Genomic DNA, 9,052 nt, shown 5'->3' on the forward strand with positions numbered 1-9,052 from the left:
GAGTTAAAAACAAAGAATCACCAACTAATATAAATAATCACCAAATAATAAAAATCACAAAGGATCATACGTCTCTAGTTCTCTTACCTACTTGGTTCTTTTGCATGATTATTTGGACTATTTTCCTGACTAAAAGGCCATCTCTTACTAAAACAACAAAAAAAGAGGATGTATGCCTGTTGTTTATGACAGCTTCACATCTGTGTGTGTGTGTGTGTGCGCGCTAGGTGCACAACTGCGTATATAATTGTGTCTCTGTGTGTCTGTGCGTGTAAGCCTGAAATAAGCATCGTGGGTTGCCATTAGAGCAGTTAGCTGCAATAACAAGAACACCTCAGACACACACCTATTTGCCTCCTACTTAAGCTTGCAATGCCTTGCTTTATACCCTGTTTAATGACTTCCTCTGCCTCCTCTGTGCTTTGAGGATCCAGGACATTCATCTCCTAGAATAGGGGCTTTGGTCGTTCCCTTTGCCCTCTATTCCTCCTTCCAGTCCTCCCGTCACCTAGAGGAGTTGCAGAATATTCCTGTAGGAAGCAGATCTGCCCCACCCTCCTCTGCAAATCCTGAAGAAGTTTGAGGTGAGCAGGCTAGAATACCTGGATTTACTGACCATAACACAGACATCCTCTTGACCCTGCCTGTGGGTTTTAAAAACAAATTCCCTGCTTCTCTAGAAGTCAAACCTTGCCTTATCCATTTTGAACAATGCATATTCACTATCGGCCCTGAAGATATTATGGTTCCTGGTACTTTTAATTAAGAATCTCAATCTCTTAACAAGTCTAGCCAGACTCAGCAGAATCTGCAAAGAGAGACTGAGAAAGAGTGCAAACAAATTGCTTCAAGCTGACGGCAGAGAGTAAAATTATTATTAATGGGAAATTGAATTTTGGCTCCAGTTAAGCCTGAAACATTAAGCATTTCTCTAATGTTTTTCTCTGTGGTGGTAAATTGACTGCAAATTGTGATTTTTTTTGAAATGGTAGATGTAATGAGCCATTCATCTATGTCCCCAGAACCTTCTCAGCTCAAATTTCCTCTTCCGTTGTTTATTTGCTATTTTAATACTTCAGGTGTTAGAAACAAGACAACTCCTCTTAACCAAACTTGTCCCCTATAAAATTTGCTGAGAATCCAAGCTAAGTGAATCATCATTCAGTGTCACTTTTCTCAAAGTTTCAATTTAACTTTTATGCTACTTTTGAAAAGTAATGTTGATATTTACTGATGTGTCTCATTGGTTATACCTGTGTGCTAAGTCACTTTGGTTGGGTGTGACTCTTCAACCCTGCGGACTGTAGCCCGCCAGGCTCCTCTGTCCATGGGATTCTCCAAGCAAGAATACTAGAGTGGATTGATTGCCATGCCCTCCTCTAGGGGATCTTTCCGACACAGGAACTGAACCCTTGTCTCAGGCTTCTCCTGCATTGGCAGGCAGGTTCTTTATCACTAGCACCACTTAGGAGGCTCCATTGATTACAAACATGATTTTTCCCCCCAAAACTACTTTCTAGCTGTGCTGTGGGGATTCCTGATGGGGAATGTCTCCCTTAATGAGATCTTGGTCTGATATCTTGACTTCTAAGTCTTTTGATATTATTCAGTTCAGTTCAGTTCAGTTGCTCAGTCGTACCCGACTCTTCGCGACCCCATGAATCACAGCACGCCAGGCTTCCCTGTCCATCACCAACTCCCAGAGTTCACTCAAACTCACTTCCATCGAGTCGGTGATGCCATCCAGTCATCTCATCCTCTGTCATCCCCTTCTCCTTCTGCCCCCAATCCCTCCCAGCATCAGAGTCTTTTCCAATGAGTCAACTCTTCGCATGAGGTGGCCAAAGTATTGGAGTTTCAGCTTTAGCATCATTCCCTCCAAAGAACACCCAGGACTGATCTCCTTTAGAATGGACTGGTTGGATCTCCTTGCAGTCCAAGGGACTCTCAAGAGTCTTTTCCAACACCACAGTTCAAAAGCATCAATTCTTCGGTGCTCATATTTCTTCACAGTCCAACACTCACAGCCATACATGACCACTGGAAAAACCATTAGAGGAGTCTTATTCTGGTACAAAATTCCTTTTAAATGATAATCCCAATCCTGACCAAAGCTCTTCCTTTCTCCTTCCTCAGCACAGGATAGAACAAGGGCCAAGCATGGTAGAAGGAGGGGGTGGAGTAGGGGGTCCACCTAGCTTACAAACTTCCTTTCACTCCTTCTTCTAGATGATGGTTTCTCAGATGTTGCACGTGGTGAGGAAGGACAGGATGCAAGCAGGCATATTTCTCTTACTTGACTGGACAGATTACAGTCCATTCTTTTTTGCTTGGCACTACTTTTGCTATCTCTATGGCCATCCATGAGCTTTGGTTCCTTTCTTTTGTGATATATGAGTGAGTTTTTCAGAGGGCTCTTCCCACTGTACTGATGTAGAAGGTCCCATCCTGGTCTGTCTTTTTCTATCCTTTCCTCATTCCCCTCTAAGACAGCCCATATCCTCTAAGTCTGAGTTTTAGGAAAGGGTCACATATCAGTACTGAAGGACTTCAGGGCAGAGTGAAGTAAACATGGGCTGCAGTGGGGGACGTTATCAGGAAAGACATCCTGGAGGCAGAAGACATAGAGATGTGGTCAGAGGCTCTGTTCTTTCTAGTATGCCATTGCCAAGAGCACTCAATACCACAGAAGTTGGGTAAAAGTGGTGTGATGCTTCAGAGGATGAAGAAATTATTTCCATCTTAGGAATCAAGGAAGGCTTCACAAACTGAGTACAATTGCATTTACATATCTGTCTTATGAATCGCTGGCTTCTCCCTGAGCACAGAACACAGTGTCCAGCACAAAGTAGGTATTCAATAACTATACAGATGACAGCATGAATAAATAAATGAATTAATGATGAACTTAAGAGAAAGAGTTAGACTTATAGGTGTAATATAGAAATATATTTCCCCTGTGTGCACTTCTCCATTCTCACTGGGCATAATTACTCCCTATCTGAGCTATTTATAAGTGATTCTTTGGCAGAACTTATTTCATTAAACCTTCCCTGACTAGAAGTCTGTTTTCTTGTCTCTAAGCCTTATTTCTGTCTCTAAGGCAGTAGAGGAGGAATACAATGGGCCTTGGAATCAATCAAGTCTGGGCTTGACTCCTGCTACAGGATCTCAGACAGCATACCTAGCTGTTTCTCCATCTGTGAAAAAGAGCGAAGATGGATCTTTAAGTAAATATCCTTAATATAGATGTATATTTACTCCATTTTTCTCTAACAAAAGGCAAGGATTAGGCAAATATAGGGCCTCTCAGTTCGCACTCGTTGTAAAGAACCCACCTGTTAATGCAGGAGACTTAAGAACCGTGGATTTGTTCCCTGAATCAGGAAGATCCCCCTGAGAAGGAAATGTCAACCCACTCCAATATTCTTGCCTGAAGAATCCCATGAACATTGGGGCCTGGTGAGCTAAAGTCTACAGGGTTTCAAAGAGTCAGACATGACTGAAGCAACTAAGCAGGCAGGCACATATAACATAACTGCTGAGTGTACACTCCTAAATTTAGGAAGAAAGGCAACACTCACAGGTAAAAGCTAACCACTGCCATGCGAGCAAACTACCACTTGCTTGGCATAAAGGAAAAACTGATTTAAGGACAGAATTTTATTATTAAATATTCATTCTCAAAAGTGAAGTCACTCAGTCGTGTGCGACTCTTGGTGATCCCATGGATTGTAGCCCACCAGGCTTCTCCATCCATGGGATTTTCTAGGCAAGAGTACTGGAGTGGGTTGCCATTTCCTTCTCCAGGGGATCTTCCCGACCCAGGGATCGAAGCCGGGCTTCCCTCATTGTAGGCAGATGATTCTCAAAGCACGTGGCTAAATAGAATTATGTTTGGAACTCACCCGATAATCCTGTTAAAGGCATTTCTTTAGATGGCAGAGCCAGTTTGAAACTTGATGATTCAAGGGAATTTCACAACTGGGTGTGGGATGACCTTTGTGTAATGAATGACTCCGACAATTGTAATTTGGGCCCTTTCCAGTCAGGAAATCATGTCTCTGCTAGGATGTGCTTGTGAAAAAGAAATTCTGATTAAATTAGTCATGGATCTTGCATTTTCTTGGAACTCTCCTGATAATGCAACAGTGGCAATAACAAAAACACCACCAATATCTACTGTCTATTAAACATCATCTTGGTGCCAAATTCTATAAAAGACATTTTTTATATGATTCCATTTCATCATCACAATAATCCTGTAAGATAAGAATTACCCTCTGCCTTTTAGAACTAAAAATATTGTCTTAGAAAAATTAAACAATCTGCCTGAGGTCATCTCCTAGTAATTGCCTGGGCTAAAATTTCTATCCATTGCTGTGTGATTTTAAGTCATTTTTTCATCATACCTGTGGTCGCTCAGGACCTAGTCTCACCACTCTGCAATCCTACAGATTTATCAGCAAGCAGGGCAGAACCAGGATCATTTTGAATGAATTTTGGGGCCACATCCTTCTGCTCCAGGTCACTTCTTTTTAAAAGTCCTAAGATGCTGACACATAAAGTATTTCAGGGATAAAATAAGGTCATTTTCTTTGTATTCAGAAGTATCTTGGAATCAGTGTTGGGAGACTGGGGTTCCAGTTTCAGAACCAACACTTAGTACTCTTCATAGCACGTCACCTCCTGTCTTGATTTTCTTGTACATGAAAGAGAATAATACAACCTTCACAGCATATATAAGCAGAGGAAATGAACAATTGGACTTTGTAAGTAAAGGTCTATACAGATGTAAATTGTTCTTTTATAACTCAGTAGGGACAGCCTATTCTTTGCCCAGATCTTCAAGTGAGTCCAAGAAAATCTACTGTGTCCTGACCATGAGTGAAGTGAAAGTCACTCAGTCATGTCCGACTCTTTGCGACCCCATGGACTATGCAGTCCATGGACTTCTCCAGGCCAGAATACTGGAGTGGGTAGCCTTTCACTTCTCCAGGGGATCTTCCCAACCCAGGGATCGAACCCAGGTCTCCAGCATTGCAGGCGGATTCTTTACCAGCTGAGCCACAGGGGAAGCCTGCTCTGACCATATAGATGTCAAATAATAGGTGATTTTTCACAAGACCCTCAGAGGACAGATTCAACATTCCTAAGATTACATTTCTTTACAAATATTAACTAACCTCTGCCAAAGCCTTGAGCTACCACTGTTTCCAGGATCTGATCCACCAAGCCTATCTTCCTTGGAGAACCTCATTGTTTTACAAAGGGTCTTCTCACCCCTGCCGTGCCTGACATAAGCCACTTTAAGGATGGCAGCACATGAGTGCCTGGCTCAGTAATGATCAGGAAATAATCCCAGGCACCATGACTGCAAGGCTCATACTGCAGTCTTGGCTGTGCCTCTTGTGGCAAAGGAGAAGAGCTGTTCAATGTTTTCTACTTCATTACCTTGCTGGGAAATGAAACTCTATAACCAATCTCCAATCTTCACTTTTCTGATCTTTCTCAGATTTCATCTTTCCTCATCAGCCTACTTTTCAATGCTGGAATCTCTCCTGGATAAACTCCTAATTATTTAGGTGTAAAACTGCCCTTACTGGACAGTATTCTCTAAATGCTCAATAGAAAGAAAGTGTTAGTCATTCGGTTGTGTCTGACTCTTGCAACCACATGAACTGTAGCCCTCAAGGCTCCTCTGACCATGGGATTTCCCAGGCAAGAATACTGGAATGGGTTGCCATTTCATTCTCCAGGGGAACTTCTTGACCCAGAGATCAAACCCAGGTCTGCTGCAATGCAGGTAGATTCTTAACCATCTGAGCCACCAGGGAAACCCAACTTGCTCAAGGCCACTAGCTAAATTACTGTCACAGTAAGATCTAAAGCAATGATTCTCACTGGACTGAACATTTAAATAATCTCTAGGGTTTTCTTAAATCCTAATACTCAGGCACCTACTCCAGAGCAATTACCTCCAGATCTCTCAGTACAGAACTGGGAAGCAGTATTTTTTAAGTTCCCAATATGATTCCAAAGCACACCCAAGTTTTAGGCCCATTGACTTAAACAAATGCTCCCAAACTTTAGTGCACAAAGACATCACCTGAGGATGATGCTAAAATGAAAATTTTGATTCGGTAGGATGGAGATGGGTGAGGGCCAAGATCTTACATTTTGAACAAGCCCCAGGAGATGCCAGTGCTATCAGTCTAAGGACCTCACTTAGAACAATAAAGTTCAAAATAGGAGCAGTTCTCAAATTATACTGCACATTTGAATCAACTGGGGAGTTTCTGAAACTCTGGGTATCTGGACTGGACCCACACCAACTAAATCAGATTCTCCAGGGGTGGCACTTTTAAAATTTATTCAGTGATTCCAATGTGCAGCACATTCGTAAAACAGTGAGTAAGGACTCCAGACCTTACTAATCCCACATCTAGTTTCATCCAGACGGTGGGAAGTATGAACCACAGAGAAATTTCAATTCACATTGCAAGTTTGTTTTAGAAGCAAAGTCAAGCCATGCCAAGTATAAAATGATCACATGAACACAGAGCATGTTTCTCTTGGAGGGGAGTGCTCTCCTGGTAAGTGTGCAGGGAAAGGGGGGTTATAATCTCCGCCTTTAAATAGTTGGGGTTGTTGGAAGGAAAAGGCAGTAGACTTGGACTCTGCGCCAAAAGCTAGGTCTCTGATCAGTGGAGAAGTTCCAGGGAAACAGGTTTAAGCTAAATATATGGAGATTATGCCTACAAATTAGCTGTCCAAAAATAGAAAATTTGACTTATAAAGTTACACATATTCCTATATCACATAAAAGTTTGGGCAGGGAAGAATCCTTCAGTTTTCCTTTTATTCCTCTCCAAGCCCCAAATCTGCCCCCCTCCCCTGGCCCTGGTCCCACATCTAATTCATTAGTCAGTCTTACCAGGCCTACTCTGGATCTATATACCCGATACATCTACTTCTGTCATGACTCTTCTCATAAAACCACCATCATTTCTCACCTTGAATACTAGGGTAGCCCCTCAACTGGAATAGCCTCCCAAATGGAATATCTTCCCAACTGGAAGAGTCTCTCAAATAGGCTCTTAACTGGAATAACCCCTTCACTGGACTGGTCTCCTAACTGGAATAGCCTCCCAATAATAGGAATTTTTTCTGGGCTTCCCTGGTGGCTCAGTTGGTGAAGAATCACCTGCAATGAAGGAGGCTGTCTGCAGTGCAGGAGATGTGGGTTTGATCCCCGGGTCGGGAAGATTCCCTGAAGAAGGAAATGGCAACCCATTCCAGTATTCTTGCCTGGGAAATCCCATAGATAGAGAAGCCTGTTAGGCTACAGTCCATGGGGTCACAACGACTTAGCAACTAAACCAAATAGGAATAGCCTGTAAACACTAAATCTGCAACTTGAGAAATAACCCTGACAGTGAGTAGTTCCAGAAGCCTGGCCCTCAGCATCCTAAATCTCACTGCACATGTGCCCACCTTCCTTGCATCTTATTTTATCCAGCACCCATTGCTGAGTGACTTCTAGATCTATTTTCTTGAGAAGGTCAATCCTCTGTGCACATTCAGGTCCTGGTTTCCTCAATGCAGGAAATTATGCTTGTCAGCTTGTTTTCCACTATCAGGAAGCTTTCATCTCAACCCCTTTCTGATGAGGGTTGTTTTCTGCTCATCTTTTAAGAAAAATGCAAATGTTCTCTCCACATTATTTCTGTGCTTACGCTATCTCTGTGAGTCTGAACCTGCAGCTGCACTTCACTGCTCTGCGAGCAGAGCCCTGGCTCACACTCTGCCTGCTGTTTTCCACACACTGGTTCCTTGGACTCTGCAATGCAGTAGAAATGGTTCCTGTGATTGAGCAGCTTCTGGCCTCCGGTTCTCCCTGGACTCTGAAACGATCTTCTGCAGAGAAGTTGCTGGTGATGCTATTCCACTTCTAAGGCCTCTAGAAATAAGTGCAGCAAACAGTACTTCTTCAGTTTATCAATTAACAGAGAGACAAGGGCTTCAGAAGGTTGTATTTCATCTCTTGTATTCAAACATCTGCATCTGGAGACCTTAGCCAAGGCTATGCCTGAGGATGTTTATGTCCCCTTGCACAGCACAGCCCACCCTTGATTCATCCCATTCCACGTCAAATCTCTGCACTGAAAGGACAAGAAGAATCTAAGATAATCAATTTGAAAATTTAGTCTAAATTCTTAACTTAGTAAAGTGGTTTTTCTCTCATCCAGAGATTTAAAATGTTACATTTAATACTGATCTGGCACAAGTAATGAAAAGACCTGATTTCCTTCCCTTAATTTTAGGGGAAGAAGCAGGGGGTTTGGAATCAGACATGTTTGGACTTAGATCACAGCTCTCCTGCTTGCCAACACTGTGACCTTGAGCCTAATACTTAATCGCTCTGAGCCAAGGATTCTGCATCACAGTAAGGGACTAATACACCTCCAAGGAACGCTTAACAGCCTCCAAAAGGCTCTGGGGACCTGGGAGACATCAGCAGACAAGAGCAGCTTCTTCAACTGTTATTACTAGTGGTGGCAACCTTCAGTGGTACAGGCAGTGGTAGGTGGTAGTAGCACATAAGCATTTCTCGTGCAGCCACTCAGACAAATGGCTGTGGGCCTGGGATTTAACTTGACTTGAAAACTATGTGTCCAAGAATATATATACAATGTGAGAAAATGAAAGTGTTAGTTTCTCAGTCGTGTCCCATTCTTTGCTATGCCATGGGCTATAACCCACCAGGTTCCTCTGTCCATGGAATTCTCCCGGCAAGAATACTGGAGTGGGTTTGCCATTCCCTTCTCCAGGGGATCATCCCAACCCAGGGATTGAATCCAGGTCTCCTGCATTGCAGGTAGATTCTTTACTGACTGAGCCCCAGGCAAGACCATATATACTATGAAAGTGAAAGTGAAGTCACTCAGTTGAGTCCGATTCTTTGCGACCCCATGAACTGTAGCCTACCAGGCTCCTCCGTCCATGGGATTTTCCAAGCAAGAATACTGGAGTGGGTTGCCATTTCCTT

This window comes from Bos grunniens, chromosome 11 (genome assembly GCF_055505025.1).
Source record: "Bos grunniens cultivar Pamir isolate PY7600 chromosome 11, Bosgru_T2T1.0, whole genome shotgun sequence".
Taxonomy (NCBI): domain Eukaryota; kingdom Metazoa; phylum Chordata; class Mammalia; order Artiodactyla; family Bovidae; genus Bos; species Bos grunniens.